Raw genomic sequence first — 13,595 nt, forward strand, 5'->3', positions numbered from 1 at the left:
CGTTGTCAGCAGTATACTTCTGGTTATCTTCACCAGAATACCGGATCTGGAATAGTACATTAGCCTTATAAGTGAGGACTGCTGAATTCGCAGAACACCTTAATCCAAACAATGAGGAACCCTTGCTCCAAGGTTCCGCAATACAAAACTATAACGAGATGTGTCTCTCAACAACAGAATCCAGCTGTCAAGGCCCTTTACTGAATGGGCAGATGCGACACAGTCTCAAGGAATCAGAGAAGATATCACTATGTGCATGAACCAAGTCTTGCTTTAAATCCAGGCTGTATCCCCCTCCAATAATGTCAGCACTCACTGCGGGAGTGTAGTACAACCGCTAAAAAGGAAAACAGTCTCCGCTTGCAGCCTCAGTGAAGACAAAGAACTGGAGCCTCAGCCGAGGACTCCCCGAGCTCAAATGAGCTCCGTGACCAATTTCAGAAGGCTCGACCCATGCTCACGCAAGGAAGCCCAAAACAAAGGAGAACAACAAAAAAGGATACACTGGATACGAGGAATTACAATCCTACCGTGTCTTCTCTCAGGAACAGAATCAACGGCGAGGATTCTCCGTCCCTGCTCATTCTTGTTGATTTCCGCGTGTGACGTCATCAGCCAGAGGCGTCGCACGCGTACCTGGAATCATGGGATATGTAGTTTGTACAATACACAGTACATGTCTCAAGGCAGTGTTCGAGACTGCCCTCCTCCGTGGGACGCGACAGATATAATGGTAATCCTAAAGCGGGCGCATAGACAAAGGAGCAGGATGAACAAACTCATACTGTAAAAACTCGTGTGTTTGCAAAGAGGGCTCAAAGACAAATGTGACAACCGGAGACATCAGCGACGTGGCCCATTGTATCCAACAAGGATATCAAGCTTTAGAATTTGGTACACTGGCTTTCATCGCTGCTTCAAGAGCAGGATAAGGTGTAACAACCAACGTGCGTTTTCCCTGAGACCGCGCTCTCTCTTTTAGAATCGCCATCTGTACAGCTGTCAAAACCTTTTCGACAGAAGAAAATCACATTTCAGCCGAAGTGTACAAGTGTGACTTGTAAGCAATAGGTACTGTGTCTCCTTCATTAAACGTCAAGTACGTGAAACCCAGGGTACCTGGAACAATTCTTATCACCAGGTTAGTGTGGTTGTCACAAATCAATAAGTACTTAGATTCAAGAAGATCAGGCTGAAAGGGTTGCAGAATAGCTGAATGTTCAAGCAGCCAGCATGACTTGGTTGTATCAAGGCATATAGCGGCTTGATATGGGCATAATCGGAAATGTAAGTACGTAATTCAAAAATCCCAGCAAAGATTGTCGTTTTTTCAGTCGTAGGAGATAGCAAACGTTCGCATTTCTCCAGGAAGTGAGATGCAGGACCTCAACCTTCATTGTTGAGCTCATACCCCAGAAACAACACTGTGTACTCTGCAATGTGTGATTTGCAAAGTTGAATTTGTATCCGAAGTCCGCAAACAACTATGATGCGGTCCACGTGACAGAGATGCGGCCATAATTCATCGTCCGTGAGATAAATATCCTCAACGTATGAGTACGCCTCAGGGTCAATGCCATCTAACAAAGAGATGACACAAAGACGACTGGGCTGTTTTTATAGCCCATGGCCAATCTTTTAAATTATTTTTGTTTGCCGCTACAAGTGAACGCTGTCCATTGACTACTAATAGAGGACAGGTTATGACTAAAAAAGCCATTCAAAATGTCTAGTGTGGCTTTTAAATCTTTTACGCACCAGACTGTCTATGAGAGTGGAACTGTGGGTGTTCTGTAATGCACAAGTACGACAATGAGAGTTTAAATGTCGATAATCCAAAAGCAGGCGGTACGACCCATCAGGTTTGGTTACAATGAAGATAGGATTATTCATGGGTGACACACATGTCTCAATCACACCTTGATATTCTAATTGTTAAAGGATTTCCGCAACAGGAGCTTTTGCCGCACGCCGCGTGGGATATTGGGGTTGTGGCTGTTGCATAGACCGCAATGGTATCTTGTGTCTAGGAGAAAGTTTATCCCACCCGACCTGAGTATGGTATACCGCCGGTGCAAGCACCAGAGCCCACTCTTCTGCAAAGTTCTGCTGCTGCTCCTTGTGCACTGTGTGCGAAAAACTAGGGAGGATCACCTCCTCACCTCTCGGAGCTGCTAAAACGAAAGGCTGTGGCCAGTCTGCCTCAGCTAACAGAATGTCATATGTAGAGGTCAGATTTTCCCAAAAAATCCCTTTTATTACATGTTGTATGTCACCTTCTATTACAAGAACTATATCATATAGTCTGTCAGGGGGAGCCACTCAAGTGTCAGCAGTTTCAACTGTGATGAAAGTGTCAGGTGCTGTTCCCTTCAGATATGGACGCCTTGCTTGCCGCACTATTGTAAACTCCGCTGCGCTGTTGTGTTAATGCCCATGTCAGGTTCCAAAGTTGTGTTCCCACTATCTGTGGCATACCTTGTGATTAATGCAGCACCTTTCTGAAACTGAGGGCGTTGACGTGGAAAGTAGTCCTGCTTGCCTTTACCATCAGTCGGGCGGTGCTGCTTGTGGGGCACCCCGACCTCTGCCGCATTCTTCGCCAATGGCTTGTGTGCCCGATGTTTCCTGTGAAGAACAAGGAGAACATTGATCAGGAACCTGAAATTATCAGGAGATCTAATTCTCGCTCTGTCGTGCAAATCATAAGTGCGCTCAGTAGACATCGGTATTGGTGACGCAGGACGCGACTCTTGTTTCTGTTGCAACTTCCCCTGTTTTTTATTCTTCCAATTCTGTTTTGGAAAATATGGACGGTCGTCTTTAGTAGACTTCGCCGTCTGAGTTTGCAGTTGAGCTGCTGATTTAGCAAAAGGCTTAACACCCAAACTATTGCGGCCAATGGTCTTATAAGCCTCCGCAATAATTTTCGGTAACGCTCGGGGGTTTTCAGCATCGTCGACAAGGCGCAGAGCGTTCGACACCTGAAAGTTAACCACATCTCCCTTTACATTCGCAAGGATGAGATCAGCAACTACGTCAAACACTCCAACAAGTCTCATTCCCAACTCGACAGCCGCCTCCGGACTGTGTTTATCTTGAACACGGAGTGCAGGACAGTCATAGACGGTGTGCCGAAGCACTTGGCATATACTGCTGCAAATACCTTACCCCAATTCTCACAATCTGTTACCTCTGGCACTAACTCTTTCTGCAAACTAATTGTGAGGATGCTGTGTTTCTCTACAGGTGTTGTATTAGGAAATACTGCTTCCAGTTGGTAAAATTTCTTCGCAATCCAATAAGGCATATCGTCCTTAGTTTGGGGGGCACTCGCCCATTACCGAATTAACCATGACAGGATTGTCATCCCGGCCGGTCCAATTGGTTGCGCCGCAACTCTAGGTGCCCCCACCGGGATGTTGCGAGAAACGTATTGTACTAAATTGTATGTACCCCAACCAAGGAGGTATAAAGTTGACGCAAATCGTCAACCAGGACAATAAGATAACGTGCATGTGGTGTGAACCTGGCCAAGATTGGCCAAGTGGCCCCAGGAATATACAAGGGACCTAACCGAATCGGAGTTACAGTATGGGGGAGGGCGCCATTAAACCAAATATGATGCTGCCATGCCGATATCCGAATCTCTTGTGTCCTACATGGAGTATAGTTTGCAGGTATCGCAGTGGGAGTATATGTATAGAATGTATCATCATCTGCATTAACCGCAGGAAACATAACCCAAGAGCACTCCAAATTGCGTCAGATGATGCCGGAGCGCTGCGCAGGTATGATGAGCTATATTAATATCACCTATAAGGACACAGAGGAAAAACAATTCATATAAATTGTAGCACAAAAAGGGTTATAACTCAAAATGTGAACCTTTTTATGAAATCTCAAGCTTGAATGAACCTATAACACTTTCATATAGGTAGGTTAATCTGTCACGCCTGTTATCCGGAAACAGTAGTGAGGGCATTGTGGACAGATATAAGCACTAATCTAGTGCCTCCAATATAAGACCAAACGTTAGGTGCGCCATGTTGCAGAGATTCTGCTCATGCACAGAACTATGCGCAGGAAACCAGAACCTCAGTGTATTGTGGTGTACTAAAAACCCACCTCAGTGCCCAGAACCCCAATTCGATTAGCATCAGTGTCTCATTCGTTTTCCGTACTACACCGAAGCTACTAATGATTACACAACCCAGAACAAGCGACGTAGGAAACTTTCAGGAATAGTGGGAATCAAGAACACTCTTTCGTTTTTATTCTCAAAAAGGTCCACAAAGTGAGTAATCCGAGACAGGGCATAGTTTAAAATGTTCATTTCAACTATGTGCTCTAAGATGCAGTCTCTTTGCTTACATAAGTAAAAAGATGCATAAAATCATTACGATCAGCATTGTTACAATTCCATAAAATACAAAAGGAGAAATCATATTATAATGATAGTGGAATCAGGTGTATAGTGCCTTGTGTACCACCCTCCCTTGCTAGAAGCTATGTATTATAATAATAGAGGATCTCTAGGCTAAAACGGGGAACCCCATACCTCCAACATCAGGTGAAGTGAATCACATCCCAGATCAGCACTGCTCTTCGTCGATGGGAAGATGTTCTCCAAAAGATGCCTCTCTAATGCATGCAGTGCAATATTAAAAGCATCTGAGTTTCAGAAAATGAGCAGCTGTGTGAATGTTGTGTCTAGAGCGTGGGCCGATCACCCTGCATCAACAGTACATTGTTATTTAATCTTGAACACTTTGTGCAGACTTGCGGTCACAGTGTGAGTCAGGAGATGTGAAAAACTGACTGTTCTCATGTGAAGGAAAGCAAGCAGTTTGTCTTTACAAAACTGAGACATTTAGTGTTGTGTGCAAATGCGGCAAAATAGCGTTTGAGCAACTAACATACTTATGCTAACCTAGCAATGTGTGCAGGCAGAACCGTATCCTCATTACAAAACTTGTTCTCGTCCGTGACATGTAACACAGAGCACCCATAGTTTCTGTCCTGCTTTACTTCATCCTGTAAATTCCAATGCGTCACCCCACAGTAAGCTTAGTCGTTGGTTTACAACAATCTACTAATACCCAGTCGCCCGCTGACCCCCTGTGAAGACCGAGTCTTCCTCCACACAAATGAAGGCCCATCCGCCTTTTCCTATCACAGTACAGGTGATCCCTACTCTGGTCCCTGCCAGCAAAGCCTTACTCCCCATTATTCTACCCAGTAAAGTTTGTTTTTCCTCCAGTACCTTATTATTTCAGGCCATTACATGTAGTCCATCACTCTCACCTTCGTTAAACTTGTGTGCCTCACTGCCCCCACCGTGAACATGTTCTCTATCACTGGACCTTTGCTGATATCTATGAAAAATGAATTGCTTCACCTACAGGACGTTTATCTTAAAGACTGCACATAATATATCTTTTCTAGTCCAAGAGAATGGCTTTTCTTAATTTTGAATGCTAATAATTTATTTTTAAAGCTAACAATTCAAAGAGTATGCTAACAGCTATTGCAACCTTAAATAGCAAAAGATTATTATCTGACTGTAAGGTCCCAGGCGTTCTGGCGCTAAAAATCAGCATAGGATATTTTTCTGTGTACGTCTATTTATTCACAGTGTACTTTTCATATACCACTGCACTTCTTGCATTTAAAAATGTATTGTTGATATAAATAACGTACCCTGTAATGTTGATTTGCACCGATTAATTTAAAATTCTCATTTTGGAAAAAACATTTTCAAAGACTATATGCGTATAAAATTTCCACACAAGTCTGAAATCTTGTTTCTTGAATAATATTTCTTACTGTTTGAGAGCTACACATGTAATTTATAAAATACATCTTTTGAATGTGCCCATTTTATTGGGGCACTGTGGATGAGATAGAAACACTGCACATACAACCTTTTTTTGTTGACTTCAAATATTTCTTATCTTTGTAGCATGTGTTTGCTGTAAATACATATGATTAGCATTATCCTGCCATCTATTGTGTGGCTCGGATGATTAAAAGTGTATTTCTTCAAAGAAGTCTTTGAGTCACGAGGTACAGGGACTTCTCCTCCGGTGTACATTGCGCATGTTGCTTGACTCCTTTGTTAGGTTGTTTTTTTTTCGTGATATCGCAGCTCCAGAACCAAAGCTCAATTCCTTACAAGACCCTTGCGGCGCTGGGTTTTTGTGAGAAGCTGGCTTGGTATATGATGCACACTTATGTAAGTGGGCACCCTGCACCATTCCAGAAATAACCCTTATGGTGATTTTAGTGGTCTTAGACAGCCTTAGAAAGCTCTCTAATTGGTAGCTGTGGAGGGCAGCCTTCAGGTTTAGTCCAGAAGGAGTGAAAAGCAGCTTGTTTTACCTGTAAATAATGTTATTGGTTTAGATTAATTGAAAAAGAACCATGCAGCGTATTTATGAAAATAGGTATTTATTATAAGACACTCACATATATCTCCTAAACGGAGATATACACACAATACTTTTCAATAGAAACAGGTAAGTAGCACGAATACACATTGGTCGCCGTGGGGTGACCAAACCATATACTAAAATAGTGGTATGCGAAGCACGACTCTAGTCAGGACTATACCCAGATGAAGTGCCAGGGACCCAAGGAACTACCCGAGGTAAGTAACCAGGAAGGCCATGTGCAGAGTGGAAACCCACTGCGGGCTCAATACAAGTCATTGGGTAAGTTGCAGTTGCAGTTTTAAAGAAGGACCCTTCCTAGTGGTCCCTGAAGAAGCTCTGTGGAAGACAGTAGGTTGAGGAGCCACCCCACCCATGGATATTCTAGGAATCGGGATACCTACACCAGGGAAGCAGGGTGCATAGGTGCGAAGTGGCATCTGAAACTGGGAGACTTCGGGGAGATGCAGCTGCTGGAGAAGGTGAAAGTGTCCGGTGGAACCCAAAGGTGGATTCAAGGTGAGAACTATTTGCAGGCAGAGGGGACAAAGACTAAGCCGCTCAGGAGTGACCAGGTGGCACGGAAGACAAGTGCACACCAAAGTTGAGTGTTGCAGAAGAGGTGACAGTGACCTTGGAGCTGCTGCTGTGAGGACCAAGGGACGCTGTGGAAGACCTGGATACGTTCACGAGCTGTCCCACGTTGGATGTCGCGAGTTGAGGGGTCAGTGTCCGTAGGAAGCACCAACAAGCCTTGGCAGCTGCAAACAATGTGGCAAGCGAATCCGGTGCAGTTTCTGGACCAGCAAGGTCCAGGTGACTCACCACAAGCAGGGGAGTCAGGGCAGGCCCCGAGCAATCAGAGGAGCCGGCAGAAATCAAAGAAGACTCTCAAGAGGACCCACAGGCCAGAGGCACTAGAGTCGCAAGAGGACCTCGAGCAGCTCACAAAGATGCAGGCCCACGATGCAAGTGTTGTGGTGAGGACTAAGATTTTTGTCACTGGAGATGATTGAGGTTGGGGCCACCTGGAGCCTGAAGATCTTGGAGGAAGGAAGCCAACAAGCCTTTGCAACTGCAAGTCGACAGTGCACAAGGGTTTGCTTCCTGCGGCTCTGACTAGGGATACTGGCCTCACTCTTGATGAGAGAACAGGGCAGGCCTCGAGGGATGTAAAGAACCACCACCTGTGTTGCTGAGCCTTTCAGGGTCCCTGGGAACTTGGGATCAGCAGACTGGTTGGCTTAGTTGTGGTGCCTGCAGATGAAGGGAAGTGACTCCTTCCCTTAAAGGGAGATTCCTCCTGGTGTCTTGTTCTTTCTGGTATCTTGGATGTCTACAGGCCTTGGAAGGTTCATGTATGGAGCACAGTCACGGGCGTTGCAGCAGACGAGCAGGGCGACGAGACCAGGAGGAGCAGGAGTCTTCCCAGTTGCAGTCTTGTTACCCAGAGCAAATTCCAGAGTGCCCAGACGGTCAAAATAGGAGTGGTGTCTTGAAATAAATATCGTCCCACGATGAATCTAGGGACCCATCTACAGGTAAGCTCTTAAGTACCCTAAGGAAAGGGTTGGTACGATTCAGGGTTCCCTCCCAGGGGAGGGGTCTGATAGTGGGAAGGATACTCCATATACTTTGTCCAGTTTCGTGCCAGAGCGAAAGCCAACGGCTCCCTGAGCTGGTTTGAAGTGGACTATGCAAGGAGGGCACCAAATGTGCCCTTCAAGCAGACTGAGTGGCGCTGGGAAGGGCTCCCACCTGGCTCTACTACACTAAACTCTGTCTGGGAGGTGGTCACACCTCCCTGTGATAGGATACCTATTGTTGTGCCTTCCCCTGCTTGTGCTTGGCTCAGCTGCAGGAGGTCAGAATCATGTCTCTGGTCGGCAGCAGCCATGTTGTTGCTGTCTGGGTCTAGAAGACTGGTACCAGGAGCACTGAGGGCCTCCTGGAGGGCTTTACAGTGCTTGGAATCACACCTCCCGCACCACTTACGGTGTGAGGGGGGCTATGATTCCATCATGTTTGATACCAAACATGATATGGTTCGTTACAGCCAGTTTAGAGATGGTCATTGCGTAATGACGCATGGCCACTCTATGTATTGCACTGGCTGATGCACTTACAATCTGGGAGAATGGACTCTGAAGGTTGTAGGGGTGTCCTGCTCATGTAGGGACACCCACACACTTAGAACCAAGCACCCTACCTTGAGGATTGAAAGTCCTGCTTTAGGGGTGACATAAAGATTTGTGTAATGACCGCAGATATAGGGAAACCTATAGCTGTCATAAGTGGTTCTAGCACCAGCTTACACAGGCTGCAATGGTAGGCCTGTAGTTACAGTTTGTGTGATTCCCCCATGGGTGGCATAATGCAGGTTTCAGCCCATGGGGGACTCCTGGTATACCTATGCCCTGGGTACCTCAGTACCATATACTAGGGACTGATAAGGGTACACCAGTGTCCAATCTGTGATGTACCAAAGTACTTACCATACCAATTTAGGGAAGAAAGCAGAGACTAGGGTCCTGATTAGCTGGACCCCAGTCAGACTAGTCAGAAACAGCATAGTTCCAGGTAAAAAGTGGGAGTAACCATAAAAGCAGATCCTACTTTCCTACAGTTTTTTCTCTCCAGTCCAACAGATGTCCCATCCAAACATCAGCTGGTGTTGATTGATCACATTTTATAGCGCCCGCCATTGGCCCAGCTTTCTAGAACTTTTTTGCCTCCATTCTGTGGGACAACATCCACGAGGGATGGAAAACATGCCCGTCAGCTTTTGCCCCAGTTGCCAGGCAAAGTACTCCCGGCAAGATCAATATGAAGTGTGCATCTATTTGTGACCAGAACACGAGGAGACTTCATGTGAGACGTACTTGGCGTTCCGGTCGAAGAAAGCCCTTCAGCAGCAAATGGAGCGTCGTTGGGCCCACACCACCATGTAGCAACGCAAGGAAGATGCACCGGGCATCTTCGAGGAACAGTCGCCAGACCCAGAACAAGAAGCAGAAGACATAGAGGCACAGACGGCGCCACCAGATGTGCAGATACTGCGAGCTAGCGGGGACAGCTCAGACCCCAACCCAGATTCCACTCAGGGGGGACAGTTCAGACCCCGACCCGGATTCCGCTCATGGGCACGTGAGTGCCTTGGTGAAAGCCACCCAAAACCTTACTAAACCACCCAAACTGACTTTGGAAGCCCCACTGCCTTCGGGCCATGGAGGTCTCAATCAACAGATACCCAAACACAAATCCACTCTGCCTGGGAAGCCTCCAACTAGCGTAAAAAAATATAAAGCATTAAAGTTTGTTTCGACGCCAGCTCAAGACAGACCACATCGGCATACCGAAGCCAGGCAAGGCTTTTGAGCTGAAGCAGAACACATCAGATCCCAAAAAAAATCCTTGGAACCGAAAGATGGTTCATCCTCAAAGTTCTCTGCATCAAAACGGGCACCTAAGTTGTCTGCATCAAAAGCACATCTGCAAAAACTGAAACCGGCCCAAAAGGAATTTCAACGTCTTCCACATCTTCAAAGCCAAGAAACACCAAAAGTAGCACAGAGCCATGACAAAAACAGTTGCTGCCCCTTCTTGAGTGCTTGCAAAACAAACTAGATCAGGGACAAAAAACTTTTTGCACAACCGGACACTGGGAAACGAGGCATCAAACTACCAGCTCCTGTTTCCCTTATGCTTCCCAAAAGGAAGAACACATTTGAGAAGCACATTGCTGGGCCGGAACCAACACATCAACCAAAGATGGGGGACCGAAGCAGAAGCCCTATTTGTTTCCCTCCTTCTCCTCCTCTTCCTAATTCTTCACCTTCAATTCCATCTTTACCTGCTCTATCTTCACCACCACTGAGGCCAGTGCAGATAACCATCAGAACACTTACCTTTCGAGCAATCCCTTTTTAAACCAGAGACATCACCCACTGGTGATGGTCAACCTGAGGAATACAATATCCCTTATTTCACAGACCCACAGGGAGATCACAATACTGCCCCTGACCCATGGGATATTTATGATCCCTATCCACTGGATGGTACAGATCCTAACATCTACCCATCCAAACCCTCATCGCCGTATAACACAACATCTTACCATGATCCTATAAGTAGGGCTGCTGCATACCACAAAGTAACCCTACACACTGTCCCACAAGAGAAGTATTTCCTGGTTGGAGCACTTAATAGATCACAAAAGACAGCCCAATCGCTCCCTATGCGTATGTACTTTGTTTTCTACACACAACATATGTAAACAGCCAGTTAAATTTTGGGTCGTCCCCCCCTCATTGAAAAAATATAAAGCATGTCCATTGACCCTGGCTATGTTAAGGGCCCAATCACACCAGATTCATTAGTGGTACACACAGCCAAGAAAAAAGCAAATTCACAAGGCACAGGGGATGTGCCGCCTACAAATAAAGAGAATAGGAGATATGTTACCACAGGTAAACGCATTGCAGCACAAGCAGCCAACCACATGTGTATTTCAAGTTTTGTGGGACTACTCTCCAAATGTATTCGTGCCACTTGGGATGAAATGAAAGAATTACTGCAACACCTCCATGAGCAATACCATGTGCCCTAGACTCCGCAGACACAAGCGCCCTTAAAGTTAACACCAGTGTCCTTCTCAAACGCCACACGTTGCTGTAAGTCTCCAGCTTCAAACCGGATGTACACCACCAACTGCTCAATTTACCATTTAATGAGCAAAATCTGTTTGGGCCACAGGTGGATGAAATGCTAGAAATGTTTCAAGAAAAAAAGGACACTGAAAATAACCTGTGATTCGTGAGGTTCCCCGAGGACTGTAAGGGTGCCTCAATGGAGGATTTTCTATCACAATGGTTGTGCTCCATCATGCCCAAAGAATCGATGTCCTTATGCTTCGTGGTGGAGCAAACCCATTGAGCTTTGGTGAAGAGACCCCTCCATGCCAGGCCGTGGCCGGTGATCGCCAAATTACTGAACTACCTGGATTGCACAGCTATCCTCAGACATGCCAGGGGCCAAGAGAAATTGACATACAAGTCACATACAATCATGATCTTCCCAGACTACACCTGGCTAGTATAATACTAGCAGCGTCAATCCTTCATTGCGTCGAAGAAGAGGTTGTGTGAATGGAACATTCAATACATGCTACTGTACCCGGTGCGAATGAGGGTCATATTCAAATCCAAGTCCTCATTCTTTGACACTCCCGAAGTGGTCTTCCAGTGGACGGATGAAACAGTGCGCCCGCAGCCACACGATGCCCCCACTGGAATCAGACTCTTTCCAAGGAGATCGCAACAGTCGTCCAAAGAAATCAATGTCGAAACGGGGGCATCGCTCTCGGTCCAGCTGGTGGTCCCAACGACAAGGATAAGGTGCACACTGGATGAGGCCGCAGCGGATTGGACTGACACTGTGGTCTGAAGTTAGGCCAGCGAATGGGCCTCAACTTGAGCATGCTTTTGCTACAAGGCAAGGGTGTTTCTTTTCTGTGCCCTATCTGCCCCCCCCCCCCACTAGAAGAGGGTATCTCAGACTTCCAGAGACTTGTGTTTAGGGGAGGTCTAGGTTTGGGGCACCTCCAGGCCCCTGTTTGGGTACTGGGGGGCCCCCCGTCGTGACAGATCCTTCCTGTTTAGCGAGGTTTTGGGGAGGGGGCATGTTTTCATTTGGGTAGTTTAGTTTGTTTCCCTGGACACGGACACGCCACAACCTGTAGATACCCTGCCGCCACTCAGTTTCTACTCCAAGTTCACATGGCTGCACACACACATGGTGAGGTAGCGGGGGTCTGGGTCATGACCTGGAACATGCGGTCCTCCTTGATGAATTCAAACAAGGTGCGGTCTTAAAGCAGGCTAAAATGTTAGAAATGGATATATTGCTGCTCAAAAAAAACCACATGATGGGCTCGAAGGTGCCATGCTTGGCACGCTTTGGGTTCGAGCAAACCTTTTACTCCGGATTCGTTTGAGGCTCCCGGGGCACAGCAGTAATCATGCACCGCAGGGTGCCCTTCAGACCTACGAAGGTGTGAAAAGACCCAGGTGGGATATACACTATAGTAGCGGGGACACTGCATGGGGTCTTACATTAGGTGGATTATATGCACCTCCTCCCCTTAGCTCAACATTTGTAGAACTAATCACACAGCTCTGGGGGCGGTGGAGTTTGCGGCAGGACCATCTGTGATGGGTGAGGGAGACAATGTGATGGTGCCAGAGGAGGAAAGATGGCACCAGAGGAGGATAGATGGCGCACAAATGGCCCGGTCCAGCCCAGAGGTGACTCAAAGCTATGCCTACTGGCATTGTCTTTTGGCCTGGTGGAACTCATGGAGGCTTACCACCCATTATCAAGTAGAAGACGTCATATGTGCTATGCCCCCCCATACCAGTATCGGATGCGACGCGCAAGTAACTAGAGGAGCTGATCACTGTGGCGGAGCTGTCCGGGGCTTTGGCGAGTCTCCATCCGGGCCGTGCACCAGGACCCAATGGGTTCCCTTGTGAGTTCTTTAAAACATGCATGCCCTAACTAGGGACGCACCTGCTCATGGCCCTTCAATCATGCTTTTGCTCATAGTATGGTAGCGTAAAGTAATGATGCTCAACTGGTACTGGAGTAGTGGCGATCAAAAGCTGTCGAGCAGGAGCCTTTCTCAACAAACCAGGTTGTCGCTGCTACAGACACCATAGTAACAACAAATCCCACAGCACAAATGATCTTCTTATTATAGATCTTAGCAACAGTTGATCTCCTTGCAGACATGATCACTTCGTCGTTGAATAATGTCCTGGGCAGCCGTTGGTTTCTTCACCGAGGGTCAAGACGGGTATCACTATGTAGGACTGATCCCCCCCCTTGCCAAATCAGCACTCCGTTTCACAAACCCAGGACGGTAGCTCAACCAGTCTTTTTCAACAATGCAGGTTCTTTCCTCGGTCTCAGCTGGTACCGGGATACTCCAGCGATCGTGTGGTCTGGGAAGACTTCCTCAGATTCGTCAGGTGAGATAGCGTGGCTTTTCTCCGTTTCCAGAATCTCTTGATGGTCAGTCAGCACAGCAGGTTCCACCAAGGTAGGCAGCACTCGTTTGCAGTGAGTGCTATGGATCCAATTCTTTCTGTTTGTCACTCA

The sequence above is a fragment of the Lissotriton helveticus genome, chromosome 4_2 (genome assembly GCF_964261635.1).
Source record: "Lissotriton helveticus chromosome 4_2, aLisHel1.1, whole genome shotgun sequence".
Lineage (NCBI taxonomy): Eukaryota > Metazoa > Chordata > Amphibia > Caudata > Salamandridae > Lissotriton > Lissotriton helveticus.